At 37.6% G+C, this 12,291-nt stretch overlaps 1 protein-coding gene across 3 annotated transcripts in view; it reads right to left on the bottom strand.

The window, feature by feature from the left end:
* The window catches only part of LOC106063233 (GATA-binding factor 3-like), a 120,637-nt gene that overhangs the window by 68,428 nt on the left and 39,918 nt on the right, over positions 1-12,291 (bottom strand). The gene's annotated exons all lie outside the window — the stretch shown is intronic.

Below are 12,291 nucleotides of genomic sequence, written 5' to 3'. Positions count from 1 at the left end.
GATGTTCTAGAAGGATCCAGGTATCATATACAGGGACCGCACCAGGAATGAAGAGATTAGAAACAGGGTCACTACGACCATTGGGGCCCACTATGGCCTGCTGACCACTGTTAAAAAAACGCAGAATAAAACTTTATGGCCATATCACTAGGTCATCAGGGATTGCAAAGACCTTCCTTCAGGGAACAGAACCAGGAAAAAGAAGAAGTGGAGAAAGCTATGGGGAGACAACATAAACGAAAGGACGGACCTGTCATTGAAAGAGATTCTAAGCAAAAAAAAAGACAGAGAGAAATGGAGAAAAACGAACGACAGATCATGTGTGTTGCCCCAACGGGTCATCATACTTTATTTTCTGTCCAATTTCTAAGTTTAATTTTCTGTCGTTTCTTCTGAACGCTAGACAGATCTGAATTCATCTTTATTTTTCTTTGTAATTTATGGACGAGGGTCAATTTCAGCCAGAGCACATGACCACATTGCCTTGTGGTCATCTCATCCCCATTCGCTCACTGACCACATCCCCACACCAGTGGGAGCAGAATATCTTTAAGCAAAGACATTTTCTATGGACCATGAGCGTGTGAGTGGGAATCAAATAGCATTTTGGAAACGGAAGAGAGAGAGAGAGAGAGAGAGAGCCGAGAGAGAGAGAGAGAGAGAGAGAGGGGGGGGAGAGATCCCATAGGCTAAAGAGAATAATATTTAAAATGGGGGGGGGGAGGAAGCATGGCAGTTTGCACTGTGTAAAGTGAATAGGCTGGAGAGGGGGGGGACATAAGGCTAGGGGGTGGTGGTATGCAGGGATACGATGGACTATTTTTGTGTAAACGCCGGGTGTAATGGGAGATAAACACCGGGGGAACACCGGGGACTCGGATAGATGGCCGATGTTTGTAAATTTCCCTTCTTGATTAGGTGTGTGCGCGCGAGTCTGTGTGCGAGTGCGTGCGTGTCCCGCAAAGTCAGTTCGAAATGCGTTGACTGCGAAATAAAAAAAAAAAGTTGCTTGCGTTTCTAGCATATATTTATGTTAATGCTTTAAAAGAAACCAAACCTTAAGGCTCTAAACTCCTGTTTATCAACTTGGCATTGATGTCACATAAATATTAAATTGCAACACATTTCTAACTCATAGTTTTTAATTGAATGTATGTTTTTGTCATTAAATCCAAATGGTATTCAAATATTACAGAGTCTATCAGAAAAATATAGTATCTATTTTGACGTCTGTTATCGAATTCATAGTGGTTTAAAGCATTGAAAAACTACAGTTTTTGTTCCCATAATTAATCAAGAGTGTGTAAATTTCTGATTAATCAATATATAGATCTGCCAAATGCATAATACAATTATTGTATTTATTATTAGCGAATACATACTCTGAAGAAAAAAAAATAGAATTTTTCCGAAGTCTTGCAAATTTCGTTATTTTATGTTCAATGCAATTCTACATAATTACCATAAGAGTTAAAATTACTTAAAAAAATGGATACAAACATGATTTTTAAAATGTCAGCATTAAGTAAAAACAAATTAAGGAACTGCTAATGAGATTTGGTGTGATCGATGTATGTAGGTATCATTAGAATGTTATTAACTACGTCATAATGTTCCCCTCATGATATAGTTGTCTTGTTCATGTCATTACAGCCTTTCAAATTTTATTTTGGTCTGGTAATTGCCTTACAAAGAAGGAAAGTAACCAAATAGCTTTCAATGTACATCAGAGTTCACATTTTTCAAAGTGAGTACACATTATAACCCCATTTATTTTTTTTTTTGGCCGGGGGGGGGGGGTTCTCACTTTAAAATGATATCAGCGGCACCGGCTTCTTTGATCTCAGACCTTCAGCATCTCTGAATCTAGATTGGTTACTATTTTATAATGAACGTATACACGAATAATGTCATTAATAATGTGTGCGTGCATGTCAATGTTATCAGCCTGGCGTGAGTAGGTTTGAAGTAATGGCTCATCTGGAGTGTTACCTATTTCTACTCATTGTTTAGGGATAAAGAGTTTTGATTATTGTTAGTGGCGGCCGCTGCAGCTCGGTTGTTTTTAAAACTGTTCTTCTGAGAAATCAAAACGTGCTTGTAAATTCTCCAAACACAAAAACAGTGGAACTGGCCAAGCGCTCCGTCTCTCCCAGGCCTGCATCAGCAGGTCCTCCAGATCTATAACATTATATTTGTTCACGAAACGTGAGCGGCTCACACGTTTGTTTACTCACCCTCGCAGACGACAGGACACATCCAGGCAACGAGCTGGATTGGACCGAGAGGGAAAGGAGACGTGGCGCCGGCTGGCGCGCGCTAGCAGACGGCTGTGGTTTCGTTTTGCCAGGGACTCCCCCCCCCCCTTCCGTATTTTAGCAAAATAATTCTTTCCCTTTTTAACTTCCATTTCACGCCCCCCCCCCCCCCCAAGTATTTTAATGTCATTTAACTCAAAAATGCCTTTTTCTCTCCGTCCTTCATCCCCCCCCCCGGCCAACTATTTCTCTCTCTCCTTTTTTTTTTCAATTGCATCTTTCGCGTGGTGAAACAAACAATTTGGTGCCGCTTCTGGTGTTTTATTATGTTAGGGGCGTCACTGTTTGAATCTGGCAGCTCCCGATGAGCACTCTGAGGGTCAGACTAGCTGACTACGTCAAACACATCCCTGCTCGCCCCTGAGACTCGATGCGGAACTCCCAACGTAAGCAATAACAATTGGACAAGATTCCCTAAAACACCAGACCCGCTGTTGTTGTGTACTCTTGACTCTTTTTTTTTAATTTTATCGCAACACAAACATTACAGTAATCTTAAAGCGACGAAGTATTGTAATCTTAAAGCGACGAAGCACTGTAATCTTAAGGCTTTTTCACACCAGAGCGACCAACATCAACGCCAACTATTTCTTTAATCAACTCCCTACTTTATGGGGGAAATAATAGAGTAGACTAAATTTTGTCATTGAAAAAAGAAAGGAGAAAAAAAATGCCCAGAATGAGGATGGAACCCACGGCATTCAGAATGCTTGATCGTCGGACCAAGGGCATGAATGGTCAAGAGTTGATCTTTATAAGTGGCCAACAATTTACGAGGATAGTTTGTGTTCAGCACAATGTCATATATAGTCTTTACTTTTCATCCCAGATTTTGGGAATATCCGTCCATGGTAATTTACTTAAGTGATAGTTTAAACGAGTATGGACTTTGAATTTTGGTCTAAATGTCTTGCTTCCTTCATAATTTTCTACCTAACTAGTAACATAAACAAAATATGTTCATTTACGTCTATTTATTGACTGAACACCTTATTGAATACTAAGAAACAGTTGAGTCGAGTGCGGGAAATCCCGCTAAAGAGTGTTCAAAATAAAAATATATAAGCCAAATTTAATTTTAAGATGATTATATTTTGAAAAATTTAAAACGGTAAAATCAGAGTTGTGACCAACAAGAAAGGATTTTTTCACTGAAACCTCCAATATAATGCAATCCTGAAAGAACTGACTGTATCTAATGTTCCTTCAAACGTGTACATTTGTAGGGTCTAACTTGCAGTCTAAACAGAGAACGATGGCTGTAGGAAACTGCTCTAAACTGAAATAGACCATTATACAAGTTTGCGCATCTAAATGACTTGTTATAGAACAGTACTGCCCAAACGTTTTTGTTGGGGATGGCTGACATCGGACCCTCTAAATGTTCTACAGAGCTGAGACACAGAGGCTTTATTTATACTGTGGGCAGGACTTTCGTTAGCCGTATAGCCTCACAGGCCTCGGACCCAGTCTGGGCATCACTGCTTTAGTAGAGAGAACAAAAAAGGATAAACGAAATAAATTCTAGTCTTTCGGTTGGCTTGAAACTGATTCCAGTAAAACCTGTGACCTCCACGCTAGTAGTATTTTTGACCCAGAGGAAACAGAAATAGCTAAGGTGACATCACGTGATTTAAGTGTGAGCGTGTATGTGGGCGCATGCGTTGAGTTTATGTGTGATGTGTGGAATGTGGCATTACTTCCAGAGGAGAGAGAGAGAGAGGATGGGGAGAGGGTGGTGGGAGCTGTTGTCAGGGACTTTGTTTACAATGTGCTTGTGGGGTGGAACTCGAAGGAGCCCCAAGAAACAACTTATTGTCATGTGACGTGTTTACTAGCGTACGCTGATGGTGTTTAGAAAGTGTTTAGCCCGAATACTAAACGTCTAGTACCCATGATGTTTAGCTGCCCCACAGCACCCTCAATACAACGCCCTCTCCCAACCAGCGCATACCCCCACGTCGCAATTCACGTAGGGCTTCCCGTCTCCTCCGCCCGACCCCCTCTCTCTCACACACCTCACATAGTTTGGAAGTATTAGCCCGAGATGAGGGAGTAAGCTTTTCTTAATTAAGCCCGAGGTTAGCCAGGGGTTAGGGTTAGGATCTTGCAGACACTCCGGGGTTTCCCATCCCCAGTATGTTCCCTGATCATTCTAGGACTTCTTGCAGACACTCCCTTCTCAGTGTGTGTGTATATGTGTGTGTGTGTGAGTGAAGTACTAGTGTGTAAAGTTTACGCTAAATGGGAACAAGTGTACAACTACCTTACATTCAGGCAGAGTTCCAGGTAGAGAGAAATAAAATCTAAATTAAGTATGATGGTTATAACTACTACCCATAAGTACGAAAAGGAGAGAGAGAAATAAAACTCAGAGAATGAGCTAAGTGAATAAGCTTAGAAAATGAGCTAAGAAAATAAGCGACGTGGATATGCTAAGAGAAAAGGCTAAGAAACTGAGCTTAGAAAATGAGTTAAGAGAAAAAGCCAAAAGAACGAGCTACAACAGAGAATGTGCTACTAATTCTTACTCAACACCAAAAGCATTTAACCTCAAAATCATTATAGATTATGTCATGAACATACCATCAACATACCATCAACATACAGTGAAGATATTATCAACATACCACTCTACTGAGATTCAGATATCTCTATATCATTTCCTTGAACCAATGTCAATCCTATGCTAAACATACTCCGCTGACGCCGTATCTCTGTAACAAGTCAACGGGTGGGTCTAAAATGCCATCACAAGTGGGGGGTGCCGTCTGAATGACAGGTGTTTTTAAAACATGGAAAGCCTCCTTATCATTTTATTTTCACGTGCTGCTGACGTGCGGGTGGGGTGCTAAGTGGTAAGGACGAAGGTGGGAGATCTCTCACTTAGCGTACATGAGTACACTTGTTCATGAGTACACTAAAAACGTTACATACGAGCACGAGTGTTTAATGTAGTCTTAGAACGACTGAAGGCGATACGGCGATGGAAATGCGATTTAAAAAAAAAGCGCGGCAAAGTTTTCGTATTGCAAGCGGAAGTGCAGAATTCAACGATAATTCGACAACTTCATTCGCGCCAATTATAATTATTTAAAATAACCTTTAACCTTACTGAACGAGCTTCTAACCACTTGTAAAGCTAAAAATTCAAACACTACTTGTTAGGAGTTACCTGACTTAAAAATTAAAGTAAATGATAAATTAATGACTCTCATTACTTGTGGTGCATGCAGACGATACACTCTTTGTTTTGAATGGACTTATGATAGCAACTCTGCAACTGTTTTTGTTTTTTTTTTGTTCCTTATTCTGCTGAGTGGTTTAGCGTTTGACCGCATGTCCCAGGTTCGAATCCTAGTGAAGACTGGGATTTTTTAAATTTCTGGATCTTAAGGCGCCTCCGTGTCCACCCAGCTCTAATGAGTGGTTCCTGACATTATTCGAAGAAAAGTAAAGACTTTTGGTCGTTGAGCAGGCCACATGACACTCTCGTGGGCCACAGAAATAGATGGCCCTAACAACATCAGTCCTAGAGACTGGAACTTTATTCCTACATACAGAATATACTTTACTATATAAACAAGCCACTCACACCTTCAGTTCTAATTCTAACGCCTCTGTGTTAGCGAAGTTCAGGTCATTTGACATTTGACATTTACCTCTCTTGCGGTTTCCAGGCTTAAATACTTTTGATCTTAACTAATCAAAGTAGTAGCTGATAGCACTGACCTCATTTCTAAATAAATATATGCAAATGACATCGTCTTGGTCAGATCAGCTCATCACTCGCAGGTCAAGGACTCACGAGCCCTGAATACCGATGGTTAAGATCAATGTCCACTTATAAAGTCAGATTTCGTACAATTAATTTCATTGCTGTCATCTTCTTCATCGTCTCCACACTGTCACCCCTCTCTTTCTTATTGACCTTATCCACTCTTCAGATTTGTACTAGAGATGTACATCTAACTTAGATGAGAAACACAACAACTACAAATGGTTTGATTATTTGGTGTATCCGGTGTGCAGAATCAAGTGTTGATGAGATTTTTGTTTTATTACCATACCTCTTTTCAACTCCAAACTTCGCGGAAACTTTTTGGAACCTTTTGAGTGGAACCTCGACACGGATCTCAGAAACGGCTCTAGAGATTTGATTTTAAAAATTTGACAGATGCTGTATATCGTTGGGAAGAGAATTACTAGCTCGTAGGCCACACTCACGAAACTTAATGTGTGACCGTTAAAATTTTTCAAAGTATAAAAAGAAATAAATTTAAATTTGGCAAGAGAACTAGAAAATATTTATCTTGAACAGACTAGACAAGAGTTTGATAAATTAATGCTCAGGAACAGTTTTTGCATGTCTTCTAAATCTAGATAGAAAGACCTAACGTCGGAATATTATTTAGCCTAGTCAATCTAGATAGAAAGACCTAACGTCGGAATATTATTTAGCCTAGTCAATCTAGATATTCTTTCGGGGGGGGGGGGGGTAAAAAATGTGCAATTTAAAAAATATGGAAGTATTTTCCTTTATTTTTTTATAAAAAGAGAAAAGTATGTTTTGTTTCTCTCTTTACTTCAGAGCCAAAGCTTTTCTTCTTGTAGTGTTGTGTTTGTTTGTTTTTGAGTTGGCAAATGTTGAAGTTTACTTTTTGGGTCCTTTTGTGTTTAGTTTCTCGAGAAAATCCCCAATGAAAAAATGTCTTCTATCCAGTACTGTCAAGGAGGGAGGCGAGGTGGCTGAGTGTTAGAGCTTCCGAAGCGTTTCACATTTAGTCATTATCAATGACAATACATGAAACAATAAAAAAAAGGAGCCGATTTATTAAACATTTAGTAATAATTGATTACATTTGTTATACATAGAGAAAGGTAAGATAAATTTTGCAATAGCAAGAAATATGGCAGCGATTGAACGATAATCTTCCTTCGCTTAATATTAACTTTGTTTAAGTATTCTTTATAGTTTAATTGTTTTCAACATTTTTTCCAGGTTTGTGGTAATGTAAACTAGTACAACTGCAAGGGTTCAATAGGACTAGCTGTCTTGATCTACAACCCAACAACGACCAGCAAGCCCGAGTACACGTTAGTACCGTTAGTTAGTAGACCCTACCCATGCTCTATGCCACTGGGCAGACGACTTCAACCGGAGCTACACGTGTAAGTGATTTGAATGAGTTTTCCTTTATTCCTGATGACACTTTTGCATAACACATTAAGTAAACACAGTTATGAAGTGATGCCTGGCGCGGAAATTGTTGGTGGAAAAGTGTTTGGGGTAAGAGGGTAAGCTCGCGATGGTGGTTCAACTAATTAAAGAGTGTCATCAAAAAAAAAGCTCACTTGACCTTTCGACTAACACTTTGGATTGGTTCAAATAGACGACAAGAAAATATAAAAAAAATAAAAAAAATAAATCATCCTTCTAACAATACCCCTATTCAGGTTTCACATTCGGAGTGGGCAAAACCTTGTGACAGAAACCTAAAGGATGCGTGGAGTGGACACGGTTCTCGAAAACGGCTCTATCGATTTTCCTATACATTTGTCAGCTGATGAATATTATCGGGAAAAGAATACCTCGTTAGCTACACAGGGAAAACTCTAGTTTGACAGTTCTAATTTTTCAAAGTAGAAACAAAAATAATTTCAATTTGGCTAGATGACTAGAAATGGTATTATCTTGAACAGACTTCGGGTATTTCCGCTTGTAGACCCTATTCATTAAAGATTTTAATAAATTAATGTTCAGGAACATTTTGCGCGCCGTCTGCTAAGTCAAGATCTAAAGGTCTATCATTAGAATATAATAAAATCTAGTAGATTTATACATTCAGAATTTTTCCCCCCGAATTTTCAACACTCATTAGTTATTAAGAGCAAAATAATCGCCCTATAAGTTGTATAAAAGGGGTGAGATGTCTTTCTTTCAAAAATTATTTTTATATATTTCTTGTTCAACTAATGATTGTCTGTGCACCAACGTGTGATTAGAGTGACAGGAACTTCCTGCTTAAGGTACCATGATGTGTTATTTCAATATTCCCTTTTTTTTCTCTTTCCAAATCCACTCAAACCGAGACCAGTCCTATATACTAGACCTCAACACTGACGACCTGCGACGTCGCAACCGGTGGGAAGTTTAGACAAATAGCCTCTTGCCACGTCACAGGTCGAGATCGAGGGTCGGTGCTTTGCAATCCGGTATCTACCTCGAGCTTGTATTTATAAAATGCAGGAATCAACTTGGAACTTTAATCAGAACTAATGTGGCACACAGACACTATAGAAATGATACATGACGTTAATAGCTGTTGCAATAATATGGAATATTTCATACTGACCTTGTGGTTCAGTGGGCCATCTGTATAGGTGGTAATAATTAATTACTGACCAAACGAAATTCAAAAATGAAGTAGTGTCACTAAAGTGTAAGGCTTGTCGAAAGACTCAGGGAAAACTAGTAATGGTGTATATCTAATGTACAGGATAAAGAAAGTGTTAAATGAAGCTGTTTTTTTTTTTCATCTTTTAAAGAGACAGTTGGAGAGCTCTCGCAATGGCTGCGGGATACACATTTGAGACCCAAAGGAAAGCCCTTATCGAAGGCAGGCTCAGAAGACGGGAAAAAAAAACTTAAATAGACCCGCCGGCGGACAACGGCTTTATCTACACTAGATACGGAAAAGTATGCGGGTCGCAACTGGGTTTGCGTAGTCATGTGAAACACTGCACTCATCCTTAATATCCGGCATCGAAGTTATTGCCATTATTATTATATGATAATTTTCTTTGCACCTTTTAGCACCGCAGAATATAATTGTCTAAACTTTCCGTGTGTAGCACAAAATGAGTTCAATATAGAGGAAGTATTAGACTGTCACTGTATGACTTATTGAAATACAAATAGACAACTAACTAGGTGTAATACATACGAAGATCAACTGCTATGCATTGAGAACTGGTTACAATTATAGCTCAATTCTTTTCTTTTATTTAGTTGGCAATTGGAAATTTGCTTTAACGTCCCTGACATTGGCTTCGTGTGAAAATCTCCAACTCACAGACCTATGTATAGTATATCTAGACTGGACATGGAGATAATTTAACACTACAAAAAATGTGAAAAAAAAATTAAAAAGATGAAACAACGCGTTGTTTTGTAAAGTAATTATAAGAAGTAAAGGTTGTTTTTTTTTAGCCCTTACCTATGTAACATATAATTTAATGTTTAGATCTAGATGTAGTAGTTAAACATAGAAGATACGAGCACTTTCGTCTCAGAATTATAAATTTTGCTATTTTTAGTTACATAAAAACAAAATCAATATATTAAAATGTGCATAAGATGAATAAAATCTTAGACGTGAATATACGTGAATTATTTCGATTTAGGATTTTGTCTCCTTATATTAATGGAAACTAACAGAAAATTGCTTTATTTCTTGAATTTGCGTGAATATATAGTTCAGTGATTAATACATAACAATATCTCTCTCTCTCTCTCTCTCTCTCTCTCTCTCTCTATATATATATATATAAATATATATATATATATATATATATATATATATATATAAAATATATAATATATATATATATATACATATATATATATATATAATATATAATATATATATATATATATATATATATATATATATATATATATATATATATATATATATATATATATATATATATATATATATATATATATATATATATATATATATAGCAATAAATGCATGCATGTCTGTGTTTTGTTCAGTCGCTGATAAGAATTTATTTCCGTCTTCCAAGTCTATATATAATATTTATAGGTCTGTGCTCCCACTATTTAAAAAGTAACGTCCCTGACATTGGCTTAGTGTGAACATTTCCAACTCATTATTAACAAAATCTTCGCGGAGTTTGAAAAATGTAGGTCACTGTGTAGATATTTGAATCAATACAATGTCAAAATTAAGCTTTCTGTGTAAGTGTGTGAATGTTTGCGTGTGTGTATAAACACTTTGCATTTATTTTTTTTAAATTATAATGTATTTAAATTGTATCGACATCTGTATATTTTAATATATTAGGCAACAGACGCGTTAGAGAACGAGCGGAAAGGAAAGTTTTAGTTTTAAATAGAATTTTGTGTGTGTGTATATAGTAAATACTTTGTTTCACTGATAACGTTAGCTGTTATAGATTGTTTTAGTACTCATGGCGTGATAAGTTAATGTTACATAATTGAACTGGTATGATATAGACTAGACCAAACGTCATAGAAGGCCTGAACACAGACCTGCAGCGTCACAATCTATGGGCGTGGAGACTAATCGCTAGTTGCCATGTCACAGGACTGTACGGCGTGTCAACGAGCTATTGGTCTCCACTGCCCACAGGTTGCGACGTCACAAGTCAGTGTTGAGGCCTACTATAACTATTGGTCTCAATCTAGAGCATTTATTACTATAAAAGTGACTAAGACTAATAACGTCACGTCACTGAGAAGTTAATGTCATTCATCGTTGTGAATCGAAAGGGAAAACTCTTGCATAGGAATGATTTCAAAGAACTAACAGTACCACACAGACTCTTATCTTTGACCGTTTGAAATGTTTCTTTACTATGCGAAGAATGTTTTTAAAGAGCAGACCAGCCTATGGACCAGACCAAGCAATAAACTCTAGTTCTGGAGTACCGGTCACTTCTAGTCCACTTCATGGTAATTAGTGTCCACTTTATTGACTAGCTGTATGAGATATTTACTTCCTGGTGGTAATTACAGGTACTATGGTACAATGAATTGGAAATAAAAAGAGGGGGGAGGTAACACTAGTGTGTGTCTAGATACAAACAATAGTGCTACTAATTTACGTAAGTCCACAATAACATCCTTTTGTTAGTCTCTGTCTCACTGTCTCTCTCTCTCTCTTTCCGTATCTGTCTCTCTCAGTCTCTCTCTCTATTTGTGTGTGTGTGTGTCACTTTCTCCGTCTCTGTCTCTCTCTCCGCCTGTCTCTCTCTCTGTGTCTCTCTCTCTTTCTGTCGATATTTCATTAACCGAATGACAACAAAAGAAATAATTATCTCTCAGTCACGTGACGTTTATGGGGGGTAAGTTTTATAGACAAGGTCAGAAATATTATAACAGAGGGGTGGGGGGGGTGGAAGGGAATATGCAACACACCAGAAGCTGCATCGATCTGACACAGGCAACACGTAGAGGAGCACTGTGCTAGCTCGCGCTGTGTAACATATGAATGGAGAACATCAACAAAGAAAACAAAATCTGCAAAACTTTTGAACAATTCACGGACATGCTACACACCATTATGTGTAGCCATGAATTTTTTTTCAGCTCTTGGTTTTGTTGGTTTTTTATTTTTAAATTAAACAACTATCAAAAAATTACAAAAGCAGATTTAATATAGAACTAGAATTATTTAGTATCTATTATGCATTGTACAAGTAATATACCAAATAGATAAAGACATTACAAAAACATGTAGCAATTCATCGTGAAACAGAAACGCAGTCTCCTAAGTACGTATAGTTAAATTAAACTTGAATTCGATATGCTTTCAAACATTTCCCTTGAAATAATTGTGGAAAATTTGTACTGGTCCCCTCGTCAAAATATTTGTGGCCTGTTATCAAACCTAAACTAGTGGGAGTCTTTACTACACAGGTTAACGTGGAGGAATACTGGTTGACAATATGTTGCGATTTGCGGCGTAAAGAAATTGACCTTAAAAACAATTAGTCGTTTAGATTTAGTGACTTATTTGTTGTTGTGATTGTATGTAGTGAGCAGTGACGTATTTACACTTGGAATGTACACTTTTGAGATATGGTCTCCCACACACACCCATTCTCGAGGATCAAGTTGAACAGTTGCATATTTATCTGTTGTAGATGACAAAACATGAATCGATTAAAAAAAGTAACCGATTAATTAATCAAGTAG

The sequence above is a fragment of the Biomphalaria glabrata genome, chromosome 4, assembly GCF_947242115.1.
Source record: "Biomphalaria glabrata chromosome 4, xgBioGlab47.1, whole genome shotgun sequence".
In the NCBI taxonomy this organism is placed as follows: Eukaryota; Metazoa; Mollusca; class Gastropoda; family Planorbidae; genus Biomphalaria; species Biomphalaria glabrata.
This window is presented reverse-complemented; position numbering and strand designations above follow the sequence as displayed.